Source organism: Hirundo rustica, chromosome 2 (genome assembly GCF_015227805.2).
Source record: "Hirundo rustica isolate bHirRus1 chromosome 2, bHirRus1.pri.v3, whole genome shotgun sequence".
NCBI lineage: Eukaryota > Metazoa > Chordata > Aves > Passeriformes > Hirundinidae > Hirundo > Hirundo rustica.
This window is the reverse complement of record NC_053451.1, coordinates 55578384-55593596: the sequence shown is the minus strand read 5'-3', so window position 1 is coordinate 55593596 and position 15213 is coordinate 55578384.

The window sequence follows — 15213 nt, the reverse complement described above, 5'->3', positions numbered from 1 at the left end:
AATACCAGTATCACCCACACTGGCTTAGGAAGAGGCAAACCCAATCTATTTTATCTGGTGTATATGCCAAAACAAAAAGCATCAGCAAAAATGTGTCCTAAACCTTAAGCAGAATGTCAAAACCCAGAGGCTGGGAGCAGAGACAGTAGATGAAAAGCCCATCAATGGGCTTCTCCAGAGGAATCTTCCTACTTTCCGTATTGTGGGCATGGAAGTACATGTCCTGTAAACTTCAGGGTATATCCCACTGAGACCTTTGAGGCACAAAAGGATACTGGGGAGAGCTAAAGCAGATTTACCTGGTGTCTCTAATATAGTTTATTTATTTTATGTTAAAGGCATTGTTCCTAACAGGGACCCTAGAGAGTCCTGACTCTATAATGTTGGCATCAAACTGCCTGAAAGTAATCAGGAGCAGGAGGATTTTTAATCACACCTAAAATAGCTCAAAGCAATTATTGGGACTTCTACAGAGAAGCCCCAAAGGGGCTTGTTTGGGGTTTTTGTTTGTTTTTTTGATTTAATTTTAAGGCTAAGACCAAACTCTACCTTTTGAAGACTCAGTATTCCTAATTCCCTAGAAAAGAGCTACCAGGAACAACCTTAAAGTTAAACATGTAAGCAATTAAAAAAGGAGGAAGTGTACAAGTAATTGCATGTAAAACCAAAATAATTACAAGGACAGGAGAACTATTCCAAGCCAAATGTACATCCAGGAAATTGGTAGTCAGCTGACCTTCTAAAGAATTCCAAACATGCTGATTTACAGGCATCCACTCAAAATACGAAATATGTCTGAGGGTGTTGGTCCCCTGGATGACAGCTTGAGACAGTGTCCTCAGCTTCCCACCCAGCACCCAGCTGGGTGCCTGGCCATGCTGCTTCTGAGCGAACTACCAGAGCCTCGGCGTGCTGGTAGAGCTTACAGTGCTGTGGCACATCTCCATCAGAGCAATGCACATCCTGCTTGCCTCTTTCTTTTTTTTTTTTATTTTTTTTTTTTTTTTTTTATTTTTTTTTTTTTTTTTTTTTTTATTTATTTTTTTTTTTTTTTTAATTTTGTTTATCCCCCCCCCCCCCCCCCCCCCCCCCCGGTAGATACTTAGTTACCAATGTGTAGTAAATTCTAGTGCAGCCAAAGACCATAATTTCTGTGGCAATGTCATTAAATCCTAATAGTTTAATAGATGTTGATGAGTGGCTCGGCCACTCAAGTCAGAATGTCAAGGAGACTGAAGGCACTTTAGTCATTCCTGTTCAGAAATTCTGACTCTGCTTTACTGGTACTGTGCAACTGCCATAATTGACACATATTCATATTTTAGATGAGTTTAAGCCTTTAAAAAAACCCTGTAATGACCTGAATGAGTCTCAGTAGAAGACAGAGTCAAGTGTCCTTCTATGCATCCTTTTAAACATTGAAAATAGAGCAGAGAAAAGGATAGATTGGAGCTGCTTTCAGGAGAAGTAGAGCTGGATTCTGAAAGCTGAGGAAAGGAAAAAGGGAAAGACCTTGCAATTTTCCATTATAATCAGTCTGCAAAGGCTTTATAGTATTGTTCATTTCAAGGCATATGGGAAAACTTGTCATCTTGGGAAAAGCCTGATCCTTACAGCTATGAACTGAACATCAGAAACAGTCGAAAAAACCATCACTTTTGGATGTTTTTAATAGTAAACTCTGCACCAGTACAACTGCTGAAGCAAGAATTATACAGAGTATTTAAAGTCAGAAAGATACCATATGTACATTCATATTTCAGTAACTTCTGTTTTTAACCTCTCATTTAGCTGAGGATGCAATATTCCTCATGAGTACAACTTTAAAAAACCCTCAGTAATGTAGGAAAACAATTTGCATAGCACTTTCTGAAGCGAAATGTGTGTGGAAGGGTGGATCATGGAGAAAAAAGCGAGAAGAATGAATCACAGGTTAAAGACAGAGAAAATAGAGACATTTAAGAGCTATCACTCTACTGTGCTAAGTTTACTTGAGGTGGAGAGTCAAGCTCACACAATGCTTACCAATCATGATGGGGCTTTTTGGCATAAATGTGTGACAGAGAGAACAGTTACTGTTGAGGTGGATCATACTTCTCCATATCCCATCTGGGTAGAGAACATCAGATATTTTTTAGGATAACAAAAGTGGCTTAAGTAGTTCTTGTCCTTGCTGCAAGGTGCTTGTCTCATAGCTCTGTGTTCCCACATCTAGTCTGCAGTGCATTGCTCCTTCAGTTGCCAGTGCCACTGTAATTCAGACTATGCATTACAAGGAAGAAAATTAACAGGAATTATGGCTTATTTTTAAAGTTAATTATTTGGCAATCCAATGTATATCACAGCTCCACAGGACTGATACAGATGAGAAAGCATGTATATGAGAAGGCAACACAGATGAGGGCAAAATACAGAGCTGATTGCTTGTTAAGCCAGTTTTTTTTTAATAAAATAAAATGGATCAAGGAGCTACAGCTATATCTCTAGAGCAGTCACCTGTAAAGAGACACTTTTTCCTCTTGCTTTTGCTCATCACAGATGCTGAGTGGTTTACTACGAGGAAAAAATTGGTTCTCTTCGCAAAACTTCAGTAGCAAGTCATTTCACCTGCATTAAATAATTCAGAAAAACACCCAAAATAAAATGCTGAGGACTGTAGATGCAAAGAGGGAAGGTGAAAGAACAAGCACGATTAATTACTGAAAATCACTGAAGTAGGCATGCCTGATAGGCACAGCTTCTTTTCCTCCAGTCTTTACTGGGAAAACTGAATTAAATGAAAATGTGAAGTTGAGGCACCAAATTTACATTAAGGTCTCTTTCATTCAAACAGAGCGAAAACATGGCCATGGCTCTTTTTGATTCAAATGTTCAGCACTCAACAGATAAGTGATAGATGTTTCATTCACGGAATCATAAGTTTGACTTCTGACGTCTGAGCTGTGTAACCACTGTAGTGGAGAGTTGCACCATGAGGAAATGACGCTTCATCTGTTCTAGTTAGATGCAGTGGCCAGGCTGTGTGCTGGAAGAACTGAGTATTTGCACAGGGTGTCTTACCCTGAGAAATGTTAGAGGGTCCATTTGTCAGAGATGGACCCTCAAAAGCTTTCATGTTGTAATGCTGAAGAGCATGCTGTAGTGTCTTCTCATGCCACTTCCTTAGCCTGCAGGGCTGCTGCTAAGATCAATTTCTAAGGTAAGTCCTGGTGACATCTGCTGTTTGTTGTTAAAATAAAATGTATGGAAACACCACGGAAAAAAATGACTGTTGAGTGTTTGAGCAGCAGAACCAAGACAAATTATATCAAACTGCATAATATTTTCAGTTGCTTCAAGATATTTTGCTCTTGCCTCTGTCATCAAGCTTCTAGGTCATTATCTACATAGAAAAGTACACAAAACATGTACCAGTTCAACAAAAATATTCTTTGTTTTCCTCCAAGCATTCTGTGTTCACAAATGATGTCAACATACTTAGAGTGGGTACATTTTATCACCGTTAACACTGTTGATGGAAATGCAGATGTCTGCTGTCAGCATCTTTGAAACAGATGACTGCTCATTCAGTCACTTCTGCCTTCCAATTTTAAACAGGAGTTCTGCTATTTAGATATCCCTATTTAGACATGTCCTTTCAACTGTAACCTGAACCAATCCATGTGCAAGGTCATTTTCTGAACTTCTGCTTTTCAGTGTTTGCCACACTATTTTTTTTTTAAATAAACAAATCTTGCAAAAGCAGTTCAACTTTCTCTCCAGGACAGTCGTGCATTTATTTAATTAGACTGATTTACAAACAGGTGTGGTGTTTGTATTGCAGACAGAGCCAGAAATCTCATTTTTGAAACAGTATCATCCTCACAGAGTTCCCTGGAAATAATGAGGCGTATAAGGAGGCACAGCTCTCCACCTAGACAAATACAGTGGGAGCAATCCAGTTGAAGGCTCCTTCCTGAGGAAGTTTCCTGTTGTGATAGGATCTTATTTATATAATGGACATTTTCTTCTCACATACTATTCTGGTGATAGAGAGAATACAGAAATGTCATGTCAGGGTGGGAAACTTGAACTATCAAGTGGCTACAGGTGAGAAGCAATGCCTACAGCGAGAAGTAATATAATTTATTAGACCAGTTGATGCAGTGGTGGAGAACAGGCTGGCTTTCATGAACACAAAAAGCCCTTCATCTTATTGAGGGTGGGAGCCCAGTTCACGGAGCCCGAACAATGGGGCCATCCAAGGCCATGGTCCCACATGATGAAAGGCTGGGTCCTAGGGCACAAAGTACAGGATCAAAACCACTGCAGTAACTTGACACACAGCAATACAAACTCATAATGCCAGCTGAAGTACAATACATATTTTGCAGAGATAATTTTTTCCAAGCATATTTTACAGTTGATCAGGTATCATCTGCCAGAACCAGGGACCATAGCATGAGTGTAAACACTATGTCCTATGCTTTAACATTACAAAAGTGGTATTGTGGGCTGGCACTTCATATGGATGAAATTTATACTCTTAGATAATGCTGTAGCACAGATCTGGTATCAATGAGTCAAACCCCCCCAGTCTAAACCAAAAATGCTTGTTTAAAATTATTTTGTATTTATGAAAGGTTTTCTGTTGTAAACACAGAGGAAATGGGCATAAACACATACTGAAATCCTTTGATACTTCTTGGTGAAGTGCTGGTTTAAAAAAAAATTATTAAAATGCTTAAACTGCAGTTCTAACTAGGCATGGAAAAACTGTCTTCTGACCATCATCAAATTTAGTAATGATGGAGAAAATTAGGTTTTGATGTGAGACAAAAGAAACACATTTAGTGAAGTTCACATCTTATGCTTTCCTACATGAGGAAGTACATCAGAACATTCAAGCAGGCCCAAAACATATTTTTCAAATATGGGGGAGTGGTGTACAGTAGAAAAATATCATTACAGAGCGACATTCCTACCACATAGACACATTTATATGATCTAGGATAACTGATATGTGCCTGCCATGAATCACTATGAAATGTTGCTCGAGAAAGAGCAGGAAAAAATCCAGAATTGTCAAAGAATTCAGAATTCCAAAAGGATTGAATAGAGATAAACAGCATGAATACACTGGCATTAAAGTTTTTCAGCCTTACTTCCACTCCAGTCTGTATTTTTGCCAGTGGGACAAGGGTAGGATTTGCTAGTTCCCATTACAGGGAAAAACTGCTCCACCCATGTGGTTTTAATCACAGGGATTCATTAATAATTGGTCACTAATTTATTAATGTCACATAATCACATGGTGGTCAGTGTGCTACACGTATGGAATCTGTACCAGTGTTACAACAGATAAATCAGAATGTTAACAAACACTGACAAATGCTTGAACACCCTTCTATGAGAACTCCCCAAAATTTCAACCCCCTCCCAGGTGCACAGAGCTACAGGCATCCATAACTCACATACCCCATGGCATGATGCTTTGCATTGTCAGGCCAGGTTTCTCTTCCTTATTCGTGAAGTTTAATGCTTTGTTTAGACTTCTTTTGAAGCTGACTTTTTTTTTGTTTTACTTGAGAAGTCTCTCGGTAATTTCCTGGTTACTATTTAATCCAGCTGATGGCCATCTCCTAAGCAATCATTATTGTTATTTTCCTCTTTAGCGTGACCTGCTTTGGAGCAAATGCCTTTGCAGGTGTATTTGGGGATTCTGTTCATTCACACTTTTCTCAGTTGCATGTTGGCATAGCAGCAGCTGTTACCCACCCCATGGCACTGCACATTGTATCTCCCAGGTGAGCTGCCACATGTTTCACCCAACACCTCCATCCCTGCCTCTGAGCCAGCTGTACTCATCCAGGCCAGCTCTTATGCACATTTAAGATGGGATTCAGTTCCTCCTAAGAGGAAACTGCCAGAATAGATCAGAAACCTGCCCTGAAGGCACCTAAATAAGGGTCCAAGCTCCAGACTTCAAAGAGTGTATACTCTATTTAAAACATTTTACTAATTGCTAAACTAGAAGTCAGGCTGGCCTGGCTTGTCATGCACAGATGAAGCTAATTGCAAGTTATGTACATGTGAGGTACATAACTTATGCTGTTTCTCCCCTTACCAAGATATGAGAACGTCCCTTCCTGAAATCTTTTAAATGGTGACCTAAATTCACTGAGTTTAGTTACAGTTCTGATTTCCTCCCTCTTTTCTTTGTGTGGACCCAGAACTTCTGTAACAGCTATGAGGGATTTAGGGTTTGGCCTATAGTGTCCTGCACAAGGGCGAGTCTGTGCCGAGGGTTTGTACACTTGCACGCCTGTTTGCACACTATTGTGGCTCTCTTAATTTCTTTGCAACACATACAGTGCCAGACCATGGTTTCACATTTGGTGGTAGTTCTGCCTAAGATGCTTGATGGGCTTGGTTCCTACTGCTCTGCTCATGGCTTCTTGTTCCCATTGCCTGCCCAAACCACCCTTGCTGCAGCTTGCACAGTGAGGTTGTGAACCAAGTGGTGGAACGGGCACAGCTTGGGATGATTCAGAAAAAAATAGGCTGTTTTCCAGCCAGATCAGTTTACCTTGCAGCTGCAGACACACACACACGCACCTGATGTGGCTCAGTAAAGGGATAACACAGGCCTGAGTATTTGCAAGGGGAATGGGAGCTCCATGGGGCCCTATTGCCATTCAAAACAATGCCTGTGTAACCATGTCCTCCGAGGACATAAATTAACTCAAAGGAATGAGAAAATCATGCTAGGGATATCTCTCAGGTGCTGCATACCTGTTATTGAAGCTCCAGCCGTGCCTGCAGGATGAACTGCAGGATATTTTTCAACTGGCCAAGATTTGGAAGGGTTGCCGGAGAAATCTTGCCCTGCACTTCTCTTGAGCTTCTTAGCCCCGCTGCTCTCAGCAGGAGCTGAGATTTTGCAGTACTTCATGGACATGACTGTATTCTCAGGGCTCAGATACTAAAGTCGATCTTGGCAGGGCATTGCCACCAGGTAGCATGTTGCAAACATTGTTCATGTGCTCTGGAAAAGATGTAGTAGCATACAGCAAACAGCTTTTGCAGCAGCCACACTTGTGTTAAGAATTGCAGTGCCTGAGCTCTTGTTGCTTAACTGCTTCTTCCAAGACATAGTTTATAACTGTCACCTTAGTGTTTACTCTTGTTTAACCCCTTTAGGTCCATTGGAAAGCTGAAATGTAACTCAAAATTGTCACATCCCTGTAAAAACCACATCACTCTTTCTTTGTGTATCACTGACACTTTCTTTTAAATTCAAATCTAAATGTGACTGGATAAATATTTACCAGCAGTAGGCTTCTGCTTTCCTTCCTTAAATATGTATATAATCTGCCCTTAAACATAGATACAATTTTTTTGCTAATTTGAGCAGGTCAGAGGGATTTTCCATATTTATAATTTTCTCTCAGAAGTGTCCTCTGTTGAAACAAAAACATTTCCATGAAATCATGGCACTTTTGCTAACAAATTAGTTGTTTTTTGTTGAAGGAAAAAGAATGACAGAGGATGTCAAAGTTTTAGTTTAATACTATTGAGAGAGCATGTTAGGTACTACTGTACATAGTACTACATTAAATTATTTTTTCTTTTACTGCATAAGTGAGAATATCAGCTGTTTTTAATATCACTGCATGAGGATACATTACTTCTCCAAGATATTAAAACCAGCTGGTTTTCGGGTCAGGTTTGTAACAGAAAAATTTTGCTGAAATGTTACTGAAAAAAAATTCCTGCTGTGTGTGCAGCTTATACCAACAAAATGAAACCTTAGCACATACTGCCTATTTCAAACTCTAAAAAACTTTTCAAACACTAAAAATTACAGAACTGTTTAACTACTCACCTAGAACAAACTCAGTTGAAGAACTTAAGAAATAAGGTTTCATGCTAGCCCACCCTAGTGCGTATTTTCACTCAGTGTGTTAAATGGTGAGAGTCTTGTTAGACATCACTGTAATATCTCCCACCATTCTTCATGGCTGTTTTGAGGCACTTTTCTGGGCAGCTTTTCAAAACCACCAGCAGAAACCTGTGCTAGCAGGACTTCAGCTGGCAAAATCCTTTAGTCCAGATAAAATCTACAGTGCCTTTGAGATGTAGGGCAACTGTTTATGAGAAAGACAGTTTCTTCTTTCACAACACAGAAAAGAGAATCTAGGTGTCTGCTTAGTTATTTGTCAATTAGACACCAATTTGTAAATCCACAGTGGGCGGTGTGTGGCAGAATTCAGAAGAATAAAATACTGGGTGTGCCCAAGTTGCCAGATGAGTTTGAAGTTGCTTTCAAGTACAAACTTGTAATTGAGCTTCACTATGTGCACAAAGTACAGAGTTTATCCTGGCTATGGAGTTTGCTGAAAACAGAATTTAAATGGATTCAAACTCTCAGTAATACTGTCTATGCAAATGGCCAAAAGCCAAACCAAATCATCTTTTCATTTCACAGCATCACCCAGCAGTCAGACTTGGGATGAATTTCATCTTATGTGGGCTGAGCAACATGTGCAAAAAAAAAAAAAAAAAAAAAAAAAAAAAAAAAAAAAAAAAAAAAAAAAAAAAAAAAAAAAAAAAAAATTCATAAGCAGCTGATACTTATTCAAAATATGTGTCTTGCAGTCTGGGTCTCTCCTTAGTTAAACCAGCTCAACACTTACACGGGTACAGTGAGAAAAGCAGACCTACAGTGGTTGTAACACTACAAAAGTACATGGAGAAAAAAGCTTTATTAACAAAGATTTCAGGTTGTGTTATTTCAAGACCATTTAACATGTAGAGTGTGTGAATTATGTTGGAGCTTCAGCTACTGGTAGCATTTCTCAGAATCACAGAATGACAGAATGGTTGAGGTCAGAAGCTTTAAAGATCATCCAGTCTAACCCCCTTAACATGAGCAGGGACATTTTTCCACTAGATCAAGTTACTCAGAGCCCCATCCAATCTGGTCTTGAACACAGAGATGGGGCATTCACAGTATTTCTGGGCAATTTGTGCCAGTGCCTCAACACCCTCAAATTAAAGAATTTCTTCTTAATGTCTAATCTAAACCTGCCCTCTTTTAGTTTGAAGCCATTTCCCCTTGTCTGATCACTGCATGTTCTTGTAAAAAGTCCCTCACCAGCTCTCCTGTAGCCCCCTTTAGGTGCTGGAAGGTGCTCTAAGGTCTTCCCTGCACCTTCTCTTCTCCAGGCTGAACCACCACAATTCTCTCAGCCTGCCTTCATTGGAGGGGTTCCCCAGTCTTTTAAGCTTTTTTTTGTCCTTCCTATGGACCCACTCTAACAGATCCATGTCTTTCTTGTTCTTGTTCTGAGGACCCCAGAGCTGGATGCACTCCAGGTAGGTCTCATCAGAGTGGAGAAGAGGGGCTGAATCCCCTTGCCCTGCTGGCCATGCTGCTTTTGCTGCAGCCCAGGATACAGATGGCTTTCTGGGCTGTGAGTGCACATTGCTGAATCATGTCCAATTTTTCATCTGCCAGCTGTTTCAAGTCCTTTTCCCCAGGGCTGCTCTCCATCCATCCATCCCCCAGTCTGTGTTGGTAGTATGGCTTGCCATGACCAAGCACTTGGACCATGCACTTGGCCTTGTTTAACTATATGAGGTTTATAAGAAACCACTCCTTGCCCCAGCCTTTGTCATGCATCTAGTTTACCAAAGTTTTCACATGATTCTTGAAAATCACTTCATAATGAACGTAAATTACTGCCCTAGATAATGGGAGCTATTTAGCAGGAAGGGAGAGGACAGAGTGCCACCTCACTCTGCAGGGTGTGGTTATCTTTGACACCTAAAAATAATAATAATAGAATGATCTGTTAGCAGCTACCAAGACCTTCACATTTTGGAAGAGGCAAGGTTGAAGGGAGACACAACTTTACTGGACCGTTGGTAGGACTGGCATTAGCTGTATAAAAACAGACAAACTGTTGCATTTGCAGTCTTTTATCAGTTCTCATAAATCTACTGCAACCAAGTTACTGAATACATTAACCATAAGTGGGTTTGTGTCTGTACCTGAAGCCTTTGAACAAATTCCCAGCTAACTGATACCTGGGTAAGACTATTTGAAAGAATCCTTTTCATTTCACTGGCCATCTGAACAGCTGAAAACCCAGGAGCAACAGTCATGCCTTTTTTGTCTAATTACTAAACGTTAATAATTCAGGTTTGCTTACTTTTTTTTTTTTTTTTTTTTTTTTTTTTTTTTCCCTTTCTGGGATTTGAAGAAAATGCTAACTTTCAGTTTCAGAGCTAGGCTCTTGGAAAGGTTCTGACTGAGAAGACTGCGGATTTGGTGGGTGCAGTTGCTTCCTCCTTGTGAGAGGTCTCACACGCTTGAGCTTAGTGTCTTCCGCATTGGGGTTTGGGTTGCTGTGACTTGCCTGTGCTCAGCCTCCTTCTGAATAAAGATGTAATGTGAAACAAGAATTCATTGGAAACCCCAAAACCCAACAATTTGAGTGTGTAGCTTTGCTGTCAGGGCATTCACACAAAGGAGGGGATATTGGGGGGCAGACCTTGCTTTGAACATACACAGTGTAAACTACTCTTGCCAAGAAATCCTCTGTCAGTGATGCACCGACCTCTGCTGTATTAATGACTGAACAGGGAAGAGACAGCAGACTTTACCTGAGGGGGTATTAATCTGGCACTGAAGGTTCAAACATTAGCAATGAATTTGGTGAAATCCAGTGGCAGAACCTGTTTGTTATATCTTTCTCTTCTGTCTTCTTTATAATGCTGACCTGTTAGGACAGATGTCTCTCTCCACATTATATCTTTTCCTCTCTGTCTTGTTCCAGTTCTGGATTTTGGGTTTTTTTCCTGATTATGTCTGCAGTGCTTTTGAACAGTCCTGATGTGCAGGCATCCAACACTTTTTTCAAAGGAGGAGTCCATTTCTGTGGTGAATGGAAGCCTGTTGTCCATATCCTTGCTCTTCTTAGTTACCTTTCAAGGCTAAAATAGTCCACAGACTCCTCAAAGAAAATCAGTGAGCTTCTTTGAATGCTGAGATCTTAATATTAATAAATGAGACTAAAGACTTAACTTAGCTGTAAAGAGAGAATTTACAGAGTTTTGTTATGGCCATTTAAGTCCTCGAAGCTGGATGAAGCCCTGGCAGATGAGTGATAGTGAAATTTCAGTATGGAAGGGTTATTTCAAATGGAAAATATTGGAATCCCGTTTTGCAAACTCTCAGGCTTCAAGTCAAGGTATGATTCTGCTCTCAATGAAATCAGTGGGATTTTTTGTTTCTCTAATTAAATACCACAAGTAAACGCTTCTTTTTCAGGCATACAGTGTGTGGCTATTTTTTTTTTTCTGTTCACTTTCTAGTCTTTGTTTAAATATTTATATTTGTTTTCTTTTTTTTTTTTTTTCCTTTCCTTGATATTCTAATTCATTTCTATAAAAGCTAATGACATGTGGGAGCATACAGAAGAGTCGTGTCACTCTGTTTTCATGGCATTTAAGCCTTGGGTTAGGAATCTGGCTCTGCTGAATGAAATAATGTTCTGTGGGGCACTGCCGAGGCCAGCATTGAGAAGTGGTTTGGTGACCCCACTCCCGGCCATGAAGGAGTTATTTTGGTATTTCTGCAGAGGTGAGCCAACCACAGCAGACCAAGATCTCAGGGAATGAAGCTGACATATATGAAGATAAAAGAGACCAAGTTTGTGGCTGCCTTGCCTGTGAAAATGTCACCTCAGATTCCTACCTCACACCCTGTGGAAAAGCCCAGTTTATATGGCTCTGTGACAGGCACCTCAGGCCACCTTGAGACCTGCCGGTGTATCCCTGCCAGCTGATGGCCAAACACAGAGAGGCTCACAGGCTCCGTGGGAACAAAATCCATGCTGCAGTACCAAACGGTTCACATTGTCAGCTGAGATCCTGAATGGAGCAAATCATCAGGCATTAGTAACAGAGGCACTGCCAGCAACGTGGGCTTCTTCCTCTGGAGTGCAGGGTCCCCCTATCCATTCTCATATTGCTTAGCAGCAGTGAGATTCCTGTTAATAGCTGAGAAAGAATGTGCTAGATTTAAGGCGCTGATAAAGTATTTTAGGCACTTATAGCAACGAAAGGAGGAATTAATCTTTGGATATGAAACGGAACCAGTTACCTATTTAAAATAGAATTGCCAATTACTGCTTTCCCAGGAAAAAAGGTAATGAACTCCCCCCAAAGGCTTTCTGTTCTGTTTTTGACAAGACCATATTTGTACAGGCAATTGACTTAGATGAACTGATAGATCCGTGCAGTAAAATGCACTGGAATCCTGAGAGCAGAAAGTGTGCCAGTGCTACAGATTTTATTTATGAGAAGTACCAACCTCATCAGAAAGCTCATAAAGGTAGCATTGTGCAAGGATTTAATTATAGTTGCAAATAAGCTGGTTGTAGCTGCAGAGTGTTTGATGTTCATAGGATTATTCTGAGATAATTAGACCATGCCTATTTAATTAAAGAAAAAAAAAAAAGAAAACATTAAAACCACTTGCACAAGAACATTATCAAAATATCACTGAAATTTTCTTTAAGGTTTTTGTGTCTTGAGGAGGGGATCACATTTGCTTTTGACAAGCTGCTGGGTAGCTCCCAGTGCAATCCAATTAGCAAGAAATAAATTTTCTGTCTCCTGGAAGAAAAACAGGTGATTAATGCTAAAAATACCATTTCTGGATATCATAGAATGTGTCTGCTTTTGTTGTTGTTCCCCAGTTTAATAGGCTGTTTGGAATAACTTCAGTCTGTTGTTGAATGGCAGGGGATGAGGTATATATAGGTACATATAGGTGTATAGATAGGTGTGTATATATAGTATAATAGGTATATATAGCGTGTGTGTGTATATATATAGTATAATAGGCAGCCCAAAGGCTGTTCCAGGGTCATTTCTAAACTGAACTGAAATCAGACTCCTCAAATTCAGCTGGAGGACAGATGTCAGCTTCTGAGAGGGGAGGGAAGGAAAAGAGGGAGGTGGCTATGGTAGCCTCAGATCAGACAGATTTAAGCAGTTGCTTTTTATTTCACACTGTGTCCATTTGCTTTGGTGGGTGTGTGGCTGAAAGTGCATGGCTGTGGGATCTGGCCCCATGCCATGCCTGTACACAGACTTCCCAAAACTGGACTTTTGAGGGCGAGAAAAAAGAAAAGGCTTTGGAGGAATCCTCACATGGACATCCTTGTTTACAGGTCATTAAACAGGAGTAAATACTTTAAATTCCAGCAGCAGACACATTCCGCAAATACAACGCTTTGGTAATTCACGGTATTTTTTTTACAGATTCACAGATTCACAGAATATTCTGAGTTGGAAAGGACCCACAAGTACAAGTTGTTCTACATTTCACACCTTCCATTTTAGGAGGATAACTTTTGCTTTGATAAGAAATACCGGTCTCTGGTTTTTCAAAAATGGACATTGGATATTAATTTCTCCTAGATTGGCTGCGGAAACTAAGATCCTGATAGTACTTGTGTTGGTATTACGTAGCCGCCTGTGGCTGATGAGTATTCAGATGAACTTGTGTTGGGTGGGATGCTGGAGAATGCAGTTCTGCCTTCAGTTTAGGCCACATTTGGTTAAAGAAGAATCAGAGGATGTGCAATGACTTGTGCCATTGAAAAACACTGGCTAGTACTAGTGCTCTCAGGTGATTATGGCAACACTGTGTACGGTAGAAATGAGTAGATTTGGGTCAAGGTTTGTCCCTGTACTCAGCACTGGTGAGGCCACACCTCAGACCCTGTGTCCAGTTCTGGACCCCTCACCACAAGGAAGACGTAAGAGAGGCTGGAGCGTGTCCAGAGAAGGGAAGTGGAGCTGCGGAATGCTCTGGAACACAAGTCCAATGAGAAGCATCTGAGGGAACTGGGGGTGTTTAGCCTGGAGAAAAGGAGACTCAGGGGGGACCATATTGCTCTCTACAAGCGCCTGAAAGGAGGGTGGAGCCAGGTGGGGGTCAGTCTCTTCTCTCAAGCAAGAAGTGATCGGACAAGAGGGCCTCAAGTCACACCAGATTGGGTACTCTGAAAAACTTCTTCATGGAAAGGATGGCCATGCATTAGAACAGGCTGCTCAGGGAAGTGGTCAGGTCCCCATCCCTGGAGGCGTTTAAAAGACACGTCGACTGTGGCACTGAGGGACATGGTTTAAGCGGTGGCCTTGCCAGTGCCGGGTTAACAGCTGGATGATCTTGGATGCCTTTTCCAACATAAACTATTCCATGATCCTCTGAGGTCCGCATGTGCTTCCCACACTGGGTGGCCGGAGAGGAACGCTGGAAGCTTTAGCAGGCCCCTGCAGGAAGGCGGGAGACGAGGGAACCGCGCCACAGGCCGCGGGCGGGGCGGCCAGTGCCCGGCAGGGGGCGGCAGAGCCCGCCCGCAGCGCCCACAGCGCGGGGCCTCCTCCCGCACAGCCGCCCGGGACCGGCGTTCCCGCATGCCCGGCGTTCCCGCATGCCCGGCGTTCCCGCATGCCCGGCGTTCCTGCCCGGCGTTCCCGCATGCACGGCGTTCCTGCCCGGCGTTCCCGCATGTACGGCGTTCCTGCCCGGCGTTCCTGCATGTACGGCGTTCCTGCGTGCCCGGCCCGCGCACCCACGCGAGGGAAGCCTCCGGATCGCCCCGGGGCTGGCGTTGCTCCCTCGCGTTCCGCACACCACTCCTCAGAGTGCGGGGCTGGAGGAGAAAAGGGAGATTCATCATGCCCGTTCTTCTTAAAGGCCAGCTAATAGTCTTTGTCCATTCCAGAAAAGAAGAGGAGGTACAAACAGAGACTCAGTGCTAATATTGTCCGACAGGGGAAGCGTAAATATACAAATCTCCATAAATAAGCAGAGGAATTGAGCTGATACTACTGGCAGGTGGGAAAGAAATGAGGTCACCTGTCTCTCTTATCTCACCTCACCTCACCTGGCACAGCTTGTTGGCATTATTGTCTGTTCTCACCTAAAGCTGCCATTCATGTATAAAAGTGGGGTGTTTGCAGGAAGTGTTGATCCCTTCAAAGTTAGACTGTTTATCTAGCCAAAATGTGTGGGAAATTCTGTTTTGGTCACAAGGATGTTAAACTACCTCATGATGTCAGCCTTGTCAGTATTGGCTTTCAGCAGGAAAAAAGTTGAAGCAGAAGTCAGGTGGACTAAAGAGGAACATCCTTGGGTAAATAACA